Source organism: Pristiophorus japonicus, chromosome 8 (assembly GCF_044704955.1).
Source record: "Pristiophorus japonicus isolate sPriJap1 chromosome 8, sPriJap1.hap1, whole genome shotgun sequence".
In the NCBI taxonomy this organism is placed as follows: Eukaryota; Metazoa; Chordata; class Chondrichthyes; family Pristiophoridae; genus Pristiophorus; species Pristiophorus japonicus.
This window is the reverse complement of record NC_091984.1, coordinates 81,329,525-81,342,807: the sequence shown is the minus strand read 5'-3', so window position 1 is coordinate 81,342,807 and position 13,283 is coordinate 81,329,525.

The following is a 13,283-nucleotide window of genomic DNA, read 5'->3' as shown; positions in this document are numbered from 1 at the left end:
CCAAGGCCTCGTTGTGGATTTTGATAACCGGGGTGCAGTGCTGTGTGGCGGGGGCAGGTTGATAGAGGACCGTTGTCTTATGGATGTTTAGTGTAAGGCCCATGCCTCGGTGAAGGTGTTGATGATGGCTTGGAGTTCGGCCTCCGAGTGTGCGCAGACGCAAACATCATCTGTGTACTGTAATTCGATGATGGAGGATGGGACAACCTTGAATCTGGCCTGGAGGCGGCGGAGGTTGAACAGATTACCATTTGTCCTGTAATTTAGCTCCACTTCAGCGGGGAGCTTGCTGAGGGTGAGATGGAGCATTGCAGCAAGGAAGATCAAGAAGAGCATTTGTGCGATGACATAGCTTACCTTGACCCCGGTCCGAATGTGGAATGGGTCTGTGATGGATCCATTGGTCAGGATCACGGCTTGCATGCCATCGTGAAGCAGGTGGAGGATGGTGACAAATTTTTGAGGGCAGTCGAATCTGAGGAGGACGTTCCATAATCCCTCATGGTTGACAGTGTCGAAGGCTTTTGTGAGGTCAAAGAAGGCCATGTACAAGGGTTGGTGCTGTTCCCTGCATTTCTCTTGTACCTGCTGCGCAGTGAGGATCTTGTCCATTGTGCCCCTTGGTGGGCGGATTCCGCATCTGGGAGGAGCTTTTCAGCCACGGGAAGGTGGTGATTGAGGAAGATACTTGCGATGACATTCCCGGTCGTCGACAGCAGGGAGATTCCTCTGTAGTTACCGCAGTCAGACTTGTCACCTTTCTTGAAGATCGTCACGATTACTGCATCTCTGAGATCTCCTGGCATGATCTCCTCCTTTCAGATAAGAGCAATGAGGTTATGGAACCGCGCCAGTAATGATTCTCCGCCATGTTTTAGTGCTTCGGCAGGGATTCTATCTGCTCCTGATGACTTGTTGTTCTTCAGTTGTCGGATGGCCTTTTCAACCTCATGCCGGGCTGCGGTTGTGCTGAGATGGTGGTGGGTGGCATGCTGCGGGATGGAGTCGAGGACACTCACGTCGAAGACAGAGTCTCGGTTAAGGAGATCCTCGAAGTGCTCCTTCCATCGGGCACTGACTTTCTCTCTGTCCTTGATGAGCACCTCTCTGTTCTTGGCCAGTAGTGGGGTAGGGCCTTAGGTGCTTGGGCCCTAGGTCATCTTGACTGCGCTGAAGAATCCTCGCATGCCATGGTTGTCAGCTAGCTGCTGGATTTCTTGAGCTTTCTCCACCCATCTGTTCTTTAGGTCGCGGGTTTTCTGTTGGACCTCGGTCTTCAGACGTCTGTAGAGCTGTTTTCTTGCCCTCGAGTTGTGTTGCTGCTTCTAGTCCAACAATGCCTTGCGCTTGCGGCATATTAGCTCCTGGATCTTCTGATCATTCTCGTCGAACCAGTCTTGGCCGAGTCATCCTTGGATACAAATTATCTCACATATGTTGGTCATTATTCAGTTGATGATTGGGTTGTATCTCTTGATAATAACCTGCCGTGTTAACAGTAGACGCCGAAGGAAGAAGACAACTACAAGCTGTAAGTGCCTATGACCCGAAGATTCGAGTCCAGTCACTTAAGGGTGGATTTGTAAGAATACACCGTTTTCTGCTTTATTGTTGCTGTAACTATGCTTTAAAATGGCCGAACTTAAAAATTGACCAAACTCTGTAACTAGCAGACCTTGCGCAGCCAAGAAGCTATTGTGGGAACTGGTAATTAAGCAAAAGCTGTACTTTCTCACAAGATAAGGAAGAATCGACCTTGGACAGGAGCACTGTCGACAATGATGTCTTTCAGGATTATTGATAAGGACATTGAAAAAACAACTCTTTCTTACAGATGTTACATTGAATTAAAACATAACACATTTTTAATTAAAGAATGGAGAAAAACAACTGCAGAACTTTTGATAAGGGGGAACTGAAGACCAATTATTCCACCATTATTGGTACAGTTTGGGACATGCACACAGTGAGCCGGGTGCCAAATTTTTAGGTTTAACTGGACTGTGAAAAGACAATACGCTGCTGCAGTCGGAAGAGCGACCTGGTCATTTGCCAACCAAAGAGCCACAAACTAATTACTGGGCGCTTGACCACCACTAGTGTTAGTTACATGTGAATTTTTGCTTAAAATTGCTTGAGCATAAAGTAAGTAAACTATTAGACAATATATCTTACAGGATAGAGTGCATGCTATTGGATGGTTACCTGTACTCTCTTGTTGATTTTTAAGTAAAGTTTAACCTGTGAGGGGAAACGAGGTCTCCATGCCTTGAGTTATCTGTTCAATGAGTCTAAACTCTATAAACTGTTAGACAGCAAGTCTTACAGGAAGCAAGATGTTTTTTGGAAAGGGGTGTTAAACCTTAGAGTGGAGATAAGCTTTGCATTTCATTATGCTATTCTTTTCATCTAACTGTTGTTAAAATTAATCACCAGGTTATTATTTCAGAAGTTACAGCATACTGTACAGGCCAACGCATACATTTACCTGCTAAAAATCAAAAGTAATACCACAGTAGACTTGCAATTGTGCTGGAAAGTCCACCTATTGCAACCTCCTCCCTTTCAATGAAGTCATTTTTATTTAAGCAATGAAAATATTGCATCAGTGGGAGAAAGCTTTACAAAAGCTCCGAGTCTTCGATTACATATATGTTATACTTACTACAGGGGGAAAAATGGTCATGAAAATCCAAGCAACCTAAATTTCTGAGGGTTATACAGAGCAATGCCTGACTAAAGACAAAAGCCCTCCACTTCTGTGGGTTAGGTCTGATCTCCTCCTGTAACTTTTGGTGGGAGATCACAAACCCCCAGGAGAAATGAGACGAACAGCTCAAAACGGCTGGTACCACGACTGCTCGGCCAACGTTATGACAGGACAACTCCCATGGAAATTCAGAGCCAAAAAATTAGGATATTAGCTATTAAATATTTTGAAATAACATTCTGTATGGTTTTAAAATAATACTTTAGCATAAGAACCTGTGTTGATCATCCCTTCCAACCTATGTGATAGATGCAGCTTGCGGTTTTTAACATGTTTTTTGGCATGAGTGACTGAAAATCTAATATCTAGCATTTGTTCAATGTTAACAGCTCTGGTGAAAAACAACATTGGCCTGGAATTTGCGGTCCTGATGACGGCAAACTGGCAGCGTTCGGTGTCATTCCGTCTTTGAAACTGATCGCAATTTTGGGATTTAGCGCATGCGCAGCCGAATACTGAAATCCTGAAGTTGCGGTCTGTCATTCACCTCCCCCCCCACCCCCGGCCCCCGCCCACCCACAGAGCTGGAAATCAGTAAATTCTCTCAAATCAGGGAAACCTGATGAAAACTTTGGCCCTTCCTAAGTAATACTGCTGTTAAATTCCCCACTAAAAGTGAGACCCAAAGGGATTAGCTATAACTGGGTTTTTAACAGCATATTCACTGCTAAACAAAGGTTATGGGCCTGAAAAAATAATTTTAATTTTGTGCAGTGCCAAATTTATCCATTTTAATAAAAAATAAAGTTTTAAAGAAATTAAAGACATTTTTTTAAAGTTTGTTCATCTTTATTTCCCCATATGAGAGCCCCAATCTTTGTTTTGCTCTCTCTAACATTTTAAAAAAGTCAGAATTTTAAGAGCTTGCCCACTTCCTGGTCCGCTGTCTGAGATAATTCTGCGTTTTGATTGGCTGCTTAGACAGCTTGTTGACATCATAGCAGTTCGCACTCGGGTGTTCCCACTATACTCCGTTGATTTGAATTACACTTCGGAAAATCTGAACTTCTCGACAAAAGAGATTGCGAGATCGTTGTGTGAAGCTGACTTCAGGGCTAGCGGCGCATGCCTTTGCTTCGCTGCTGACCACAAATTCCGTACCATTACTTTTATTGCCAAATTCTTCTGTCTTTAAACAATATTAAGAAGATAACATTTTGCAAGGCCCCACGCCATTAACGTGATTTCACATGCAGCTAGCATATATTGAGAAATCATGGGTATGTTATGAACTTTTCTTCTTCTTCTCCTTCTTCTTAGACAGTCTCTTTGAGCGGTCTGGGGCCAGGGATTCCCAAGAGTCGGTGGGGATGTTACATTTTTTCAAGGTGGTTTTGAGGGTGTCCTTGAAGTATTTTCCTGGGGCTCACCTGCTGTGATGTAGTTGGGAGTACAGTGCTTGTTTCGGGAGAACACTCTTTTCCTCAGGCGACTGAAGGATGCACTGGCATACTGAAGGCGGTGTTGGACTTCATCATCGATGTCTGTCACTGCTAATAATAGGTTCCTAAGGTATGGGAAGTGGTCCACATTGTCCAAGGTCTCGTCATGGACCTAGATAATCAGGGAACAGTACTGTGTGGCGGGGATAGGTTGGTAAAGAACCTTTGTTTTATTGATGTTTAATGTAAGGCCCAGACTCTCGTACGCTCAGTGAAGGTGTCAACGATGGTTTGGATTTCGGACTCCGAGTGTGCACAAATACAAGCGTCATCTGCATATTGTAATTCAATGACAGAGGTTGAATTAACCTCGGATCTGGACTGGAGACGTCAGAGGTTGAACAATTTCCCGCTTGTCCTGTAGATTAACTCCACTCCAGTGGGGAGCTTGTTAAAGGTGAGGTGAAGCTTTGCAGCAAGGAAGATTGGGAAGAGTGTTGGTGCGATGACACGACCTTGCTTGACCCTGGTCTGCACTTGTATTGGGCTTGTGGTGGAATCATTGGTAAGATTCACAACTTGCATGTCATCGTGAAGCAGGTGGAGGATGGTGGCAAATTTTTGAGGACAACCGAATTTTAGAAGGATACTCCATAATCCCTCATGGTTGACAAAGTCAAAAGCCTTCGTGAGGTCAAAGAAAGCCATGTACAGAGGTAGATGCTGCTCCCGACATTTTTCTTGGATTTGTCGCACGGTGAAGATCATGTCTGTTGAGCCCCTTAGTGGGCGCAATCGGCATTGCGATTCTGGGAGGAGCTCTTCAGCCACTTGGAGGAGACGATTGAGAAGGATTCTTGCGATGATTTTCCCTGCGGCCGAGAGCAGGGAAACTCCTCTGTAATTTCCATAGTCAGACTTGTCACCTTTCTTGAAGATGGTCACGATTATGGCATCTCTGAATCCCCTGGCATGCTCTCCTCCTTCCAGATAAGAGAGATGAGGTCATGGATTCAAGCCAAGAGTACTTCTCCACCATGCTTTAGTACTTCGACGGGGATTCCATCTGCTTCTGAGGCCTTGCTGTTTTTTAGTTGTCGGATGGCCTTTTCAACCTCGTGCTGGGCTTGGATTGTGCTGAGGTGGTGACGGATAGCATGCTGTGAGATGGAGTCAAGGACACTCATGTCAAAGAAAGAATCTTGGTTGAGGAAATCCTCAAAGTGCTCCTTCCAGTGGGCACTGACTGCCTCTCTGTCCTTGATGAGCATCTCTCCATTCTTGGCTCTCAGTGGAATAGGACCTTGAGTGCTTGGGCCATAGGTAGTCTTGACTGCACTAAAAAATCCACGCACATCGTGATTGTTGGCTAGTTGCTGGAACTTCTATGTTTTTTCCACCTACGTCTTGAGGTTTTTGTTGGATCGCAGCCTTCACTTGCCTGTAGATTTGCTTTCTTTCACTCGTGCTGTGGTGTTGTTACCAGTTCAAAAATGCCTTGTATTTGCGGTTTATTAGCTCTTGGTCATTCTCATTGAACCAGTCTTGCTGTTTTCTGGTAGAGTAACCAATAATTATGCTTACATATTCACTGTTGGTATTCTCCAGTCTTTGGATGCACTGCCGCAGGAAAACAGGCCTATATGCAGTCTAAGTGGCGCTCCTTAAAGGGACTGTCTATTAGGCCATATCAACAAGATAATTATAAAAAATATACTTACCTGATTGTGAAGCACGCTTGCTCCTCCTTATCCCACATTAAAAGAACATGGGCCTCTGCCAGCCGCATCCCTCCTGACACTGTTATCTCCCCATCCTGGTAGCCCCGTCCGCCATCCTCACTTACCTGAGGGCCACAGTGACACCAGCAGCAGCCCAATTTTCAATCATGCTTTGCTGACGAGTTGCCTGCTGTACTCCGAATCCCTCTGATTTAATGGAAATGAGGCCCAAGACCGAGTTACCTTGGGCCTTGCCATTCAGGCACAGTGATTGCTCCCAAAAATGGGCATGCCTGAATTTCTAGGCCTAAGATTCTATGATTCAATACAGAGCCTGAGGGTATGTCCAAAACACATTGAGAGAAAAAGATGTATTGCAGGAAGCATCCATTTTAGCCCAGGATCTTAAGAAAAGGATTTCCAAAAGTTGAAGCGAGTACAGTGTTTTTCAATCATTATTCACACCCACACTGACCCAGAACGCTCAAGTCTTCCTTCACGGTTTTCAACTTTTACCTTCCATCTCTCATTGTTCACACCTCAAGCAGCCATGTCTTCTCCCCTTTCCTACTCCCTCCTGTTGCTTTTCACCACCGCTGCCCCCGACCTGTGCACCAATGTCTTTTTCTCCACTCCTCACTATTGATTTGTTCCCAACAAAAAACCCGTTACCATGTTCCTGACAATATCTCAGGGATCAACTTTAAGTTCTGTAAAATGCTTACTACATTATTCCTCGGATAGTAAAAGCATATTAAAAACACCTTAAAGAATATATAATTAGTTTCCAATGGCCATGAACACAGCTACAGTGCTTTTCTCAGTGGCGTCTTGCAACTCCCATTCCCAAGTGAAGGATCCTTCTCTCATTTACCACACTGCTCCCATGCTCCCACACCCTGAGATCACCATTCCAGTGCTCCTACATCCTAAACCACCCTCTAGTCACTGTGACATCATAACAATGTCCTCCCACCATATCTCTCCCAATACACCCTGCTCCAAAACATAAGGACACCCTCACCAATACTCCACATACTAAAGGGGTTAAAGGGACATTGGCAGCATGGATACAAAATTTGCTGAGGGACAAAAAGCAGAGAGTAGTGATGAACGGTTGTTTTTCAGAGTGGATGGAAGTTTAGAGTGGTGTTCCCCAAGGATTAGTATTAGGACCACTGCTCTTTTTAAATATATATGAATGACCTGGACTTGGGCATACAGGGCATAATTTCAAAGTTTGCAAGTGATACAAAACTCAGAAATGTAGTAAACAATGAGAAGGATAGTAACAGACTTCAGGAGGACATAGACAGACTGGTAAAATGGACAGACATATGCCAGATCAAATTTAATGCGGAGCAGTGTGAAGCGATACATTTTGGTAGGATTTTGAGGAGAGGCATTATTAACTAAATGGTACAATTTTAAAGGGGTGTAGGAACAGAGAGACATGTATGTACACAAATCTTTGAAGATGGCAGAAAAATTTGAGAAGGCTGTTAAAAAAGCATATGGGATCCTTGGCTTTATTATTGGAGGAATAGAGTACAAAAGCAAGGACATTATGTTAAACCTTTATAAAACACTAGTTAGGCCTCAGCTGGTGTAATGTGTTCAGTTCTGGGCACGACACTTTAGGAAGGATGTTAAGGCCTTGGAGAGGGTGCAGAAGAGATTTACTAGAATGGCACAAGGGATGAGGGACCCTTTCTGACATCTTTCCACCTCTTCTAAGTATTTGTAGATACTTTTTACCCACCAGTGCCAGCTTGGCTCAGTGAAAGTCCCCTTGCCTCTGAATCCGAAGGTTGTGGGTTCAAGCCCCACCACAGAACTGATTATCTAATCTACACTTACATTTCAGTGCAGCAGTAAGGGATTGTTGCATTGTTAAAGGTGCTGTCTTTCAGATGAAACATTAAGCCAAGGTACTGCCTGCCCTGCCACTATTTAAAGACAAGCAGAGGAGTTTCCCTGGTATTTTAACCAACATTTATCTCTCAAACTACACCACCAAAACAGATGAACTCGTGTTTATGATTTTGTAGGGCCCTGCTCTCTGTAAACAGTGAATGCATATTAACAGTAGGTTATTGACTTTGAAGCATTTTGGGTCATCCTGAGGTATACAAGTTCTTTCTTTCTGCAGCCTGAAGTATGTTCCATTTCTTTTCATCTGGATCCTGGACTTCAATTAAATGTATAACATAAAATTGATACACACTAGTGGGCCTCATGATGAATCAGCAGATATCAGGGCCACTGATTTATGGTGATTCAAAAAATGAAATGCAAACCCTGCGTCAAATGTGCAGCAGAGCGCACAGTACAATTTGTAAAATGCGCTCTCATCAAGCAAATAAATGTTGGATCCGTTGTCGTTGGACCGCAAATTAGCAAATTTTCCAATTACTTATCATAATACTCCTCATACAACTACTGGTAGAACACCATCAGAGTTGTTTCTCAAACGACAGCCACAAACCAGGTTCTTGTTAAAGCAAGACCTGGTATAGCCAGTAGAAGAGAAACAATTAAGACAGAAAGAAAATGATGATAGAGATAGAGTAAGAAAGAGAAGTGTGAAATTGAATCAGAAGGTGAGAGTGAGGAACCATCACCATAAATGTTTAAAGTGGTTACCAGGAAGTATAGTGAAGATATGTGGCCCACGCACATATTTGTCAAGATGTTTGATCATAAAAAGGTTAGGTTTGTTCACATTGATCACATTTTACCTGCAGATGTGGAAGAAGTTGAAAGTTAGACTGTTTCGATTATTTATGATGAGTCAGATAGTCTTGTTACAAGTACAGTACCAGCAGCAAATCCTACATCAGATGTACTAGCAACAAGTCCAAGAGAAAGTCAGAATTTAAGTCTGAGTCAGGCAGACACACAGTCTGAAGCTGTAGAGTCAAAATGTAGATCAAAGGTTGCCCATGGAGAAAAGCTTTCCTCAGGCTCAGCCGAGAATGAGTCTGAGTTCGACCACAAGTTTGGAAAGTTCTGTTCGAGAGCAAAGATATCCACTTTGAAACAGAAAATTAGTGGTTAAGTTTGATTTGTAAATATGGCACAATAAGTCCATGGGCTAGACTTTCCACTTTTGTGCAGACTGCCCAAAAATAGCCGTTATTTCCTGCATGGGCGGTAAATATGGGTTTTGAGATCGCTGGATTATTGCCCATTTTCAAAACCCTAACTTTCCATTTTTTAAAATGGACGTTACCGCGAGCGATCTGAAATGGGCATTAGTGTTAAATTTCTTTAACCTCCTGCCGCAAAGTGTCGCCGTCCATAGCAACGGCATGGCAACGCTCGTTTCCCACATTTCCAGAGGTCAGGGGTCATCATTACATGTTCAGAAGAGGAGACAGAGAGAGAGGGAACAGAGAGGAACTGAAAGCGTGTGTGGGTGTGCTGTGTGCTTATTTGGCTGTTTTGGGAGATAGGAGGGAGATTTTCGACCAGCAGAAAGAATTCTGAGCAAAAATTAGGTGTTCCCACCGAGATATTTGCGGAAATTTGGTTGTTATAATGGAAGGGATGGAGGAGGCGACACAGCACACTGTGGAGACTGACGCTGGCGAAAGCAGTGAGGTGGGAGAGGAACAATTGGGAGGACGAAAAAGAGCGAGGAGATTTTTGGATGAGGCAAATGCCTCCCTCATGCAAGAGGTCGAGTCACGCTGGGGTAAATTGACCCAAGGTGGGCATGGAAAGCCCACCCCAAAGGTCTACCAGAAGATATGGGCCAACATAGCCGAGGTGGTCTCATCGGCGATCAATGAGGTGCGTGAGGGCGAACAGTGCCGCAAGCACTGGAACGACCTTGTTGGATCCGCCAGAGTAAGTATTACATTTATTTACATGCACTTATATATTTATATAATTTGATTTGTAAGTGTAATGAGTGATTAAATCAGATGTGATGCCTTGTACTTATACGGGAATGTTGTACTCAAAGCCTGTGTTCATGGTATACGTCTTTAGGTAAAGAATGATAAGTTTCATAATAATCATGATTACATCTGTCGGTTATGTGTTGTATCAGTGTCTGTGACAGAACCTAGCAATGAGTGCAGTGGCAGGTCAGAGTGCAAAGGTAAGAGTTTGGTTAAGTGGGAGAATTTAAGAGTTAAATTGGTGTAAATTACTAGTGACAATCTCTAGTAGCTTCTAAAGGTAAAATAAGATTACAAGTTTAAGGAAAACTGCAATATTAAACAGATAGGATTCTTGTAGGTTTAAGCAGAGACAAACAAGCAAGCTAGCTTAGTTAATTGGACAGCTAGTAAAAACGGGTTCCCTAAACAGGCCAGTGAGTCAGCCAGGAACAGTATAAAAAGAAGGGCTTGGTGCACACGTGTTCGGAGTGCAGTGGCAGGTCAGATTGCAAAGTAAGAGTTTGGTAAGTGGGAGAGTTCGGGCAAGTGGGAGCAGGAGGCGTTGCTTTGTCTTTTTTCCCCACCAGGGCTGACTCCCCAACCTGGGAGGAAAGGAAAACGAAGTGGGACGTTGGAGCGGCCTATAAAGGTCAGCTGGTGCAGCTGCAGCAGGAAGAGAAGGCAAAAAAGAAGTAGAAAGAAATCAAAAGGTGACGTCACAGCCAAGTGGGTAAGTGATTGGCTGGTGATTGGTGAGTAGTTTTTTCTTTTTCTTTTCTTCATCAGTAAGTAACCTTTAGCATTATTGTTGCCAAGTTAAAGTTATCTAGGGGTTAAGTCATGGTAGGAGAGCTCAGGCACATGTTATGCTCCTCCTGTGCTACGTGGGAAGTCAGGGACGCTTCCAGTGTACCTGACGACTACAAATGCGGGAAGTGTATCCGGCTGCAGCTCCTGACAGACTGCATTGCGAAGCTGGAGCTGCGGAAGGATTCACTCTGAAGCATCCACGATGCTGAGAGTGGTGTGAATAGCACGTTTAGTGAGTTGGTCTTACCGCAGGTAAAGGTTAGACAGCCAGATAGGGGATGGGTGACCAACAGGAAGAGCAGTGGAAGGAAGGTCGTGCAGGGGTCCCCTGCGGTCATCCCACTGCAAAACAGATACACTGCTTTGGGTACTGTTGAGGGGGATGACGCATCAGGGGAGGGCAGCAGCAGCCAAGTCCATGGCACTGTGGGTGGCTCTGCTGCACAGGAGGGCAGGGAAAAGAATGGAAGAGCTATAGTGATAGGGGATTCGATTGTAAAGGGGATAGATAGATGTTTCTGCGGCTGCAACCGAGACTCCAGGATGGGTTGTTGCCTCCCTGGTGCAAGGGTCAAGGTGCAGGACATTTTGAAGGGGGAGGGTGAACAGCCAGTTGTCGTGGTGCATATAGGTACCAACGATATAGGTAAAAAATGGAATGAGGTCCTACAAGACGAATTTAGGGACCTAGGAGCTAAATTAAAAAGTAGGACCGCAAAAGTAGTAATCTCAGGATTGCTACCAGTGCCACGTGCTAGTCAGAGTAGGAATCGCAGGATAGCTCAGATGAATACGTGGCTTGAGGAGTGGTGCAGAAGGGAGGGATTCAAATTCCTGGGACATTGGAACTGGTTCTGGGGGAGGTGGGACCAGTACAAACCAGACGGTCTACACCTGGGCAGGACCGGAACCAATGTACTAGGGGGGGTGTTTGCTAGTGCTGTTGGGGAGGGGTTAAACTAATATGGCAGGGGGATGGGAACCTATGCAGGGAGACAAAGGGAAGTAGAAGGGCAAAAGACAGAAAGAATAAAAGTAAAAGTGGAGGGCAGAGAAACCCAAGGCAAAAAACAAAAAGGGCCACATTACAATAAATCCTAAAGGGGCAAAGGGTGTTAAAAAGTCAAGCCTGAAGGCTCTGTGCCTCAATGCAAGGAGTATTCGGAATAAGGTGGACGAATTAACTGCGCAGATAGCAGTTAACGGATATGATGTAATTGACATCACGGAGACATGGCTTCAGGGTGACCAAGGCTGGGAACTCAACATCCAGGGGTATTCGACATTTAGGAAGGACAGACAGAAAGGAAAAGGAGGTGGGGTGTCGTTGCTGGTTAAAGAGGAAATTAATGCAATAGTAAGGAAGGACATTAGCTTGGATGATATGGAATCTGTATGGAATACCAAAGGGCAGAAAACGCTAGTGGGAATTGTGTACAGACCAACAAACACTAGTAATGAGGATGGGGACAACATTAAACAAGAAATTAGGGATGCGTGCAATGAAGGTACAGCAGTTATCATGGGCGACTTTAATCTACATATTGACTGGGCTAACCAAACTGGGAGCAATGTGGTGGAGGCGGATTTCCTGGAGTGTATTAGGGATGGTTTTCTAGACCAATATGTCGAGGAACCAACTAGAGAGCAGGCCATCCAAGACTGGGTCTTGTGTAACGAGAGAGGATTAATGAGCAATCTGGTCATGCGAGGCCCCTTGGGGAAGAGTGACCATAATATGGAAGAATTCTACATTAAGATGGAAGGTGACACAGTTAATTCAGAGACCAGGGTCCTGAACTTAAAGAAAGGAAACTTTGGTTCTGTTTTCACGAAGGAAGAATCAAATAACCTTGCGGAAATATTAGGGGACCGAGGGTCTAGTGAGAAGGAGGAACTGACAGAAATCCTTATTAGGCAGGAAATTGTGTTAGGGAAATTGATGGGATTGAAAGACGATAAATCCCCGGGACCTGATAGTCTGCATCCCAGAGGACTTAAGGAAGTGGCTATAGAAATAGTGGATGCATTGGTGATCATTTTCCAACAGTCTATCAACTCTGGATCAGTTCCTATGGACTGGAGGGTAGCGAATGTAACATCACTACTTAAAAAAGGAGGGAGAGAGAAAACGGGTAATTATAGACCGGTTGGCCTGACATCAGTAGTGGGGAAAATGTTGGAATCAATTATTAAAGATGAAATAGCAGCGCATTTGGAAAGTAGTGACAAGATCAGTCCAAGTCAGCATGGATTTATGAAAGGGAAATCATGCTTGACAAATCTGCTCGAATTTTTTGAGGATGTAACTAGTAGAGTGGACAAGGAAGAACCAGTGGATGTGGTGTATTTGGACTTTCAAAAGGCTTTTGGCAAGGTCCCACATAAGAGATTAGTGTGCAAAATTAAAGCACATGGTATTGGGGATAATGTACTGACGTGGATAGAGAACTAGTTGGCAGACAGGAAACAGAGAGTCTGGATAAACGGGTCCTTTTCAGAATGGCAGGCAGAATGACTAGTGGGGTGCCACAGGGCTCAGTGCTGGGATCCCAGCTATTTACAATATACATTAATGATTTAGATGAAGGAATTGAGTGTAATATCTCCAAGTTTGCAGATGACACTAAACTGGGTGGCGGTGTGAGCTGTGAGGGGGATGCTAAAAGGCTGCAGGGTGACTTGGACAGGTTAGATGAGTGGGCAA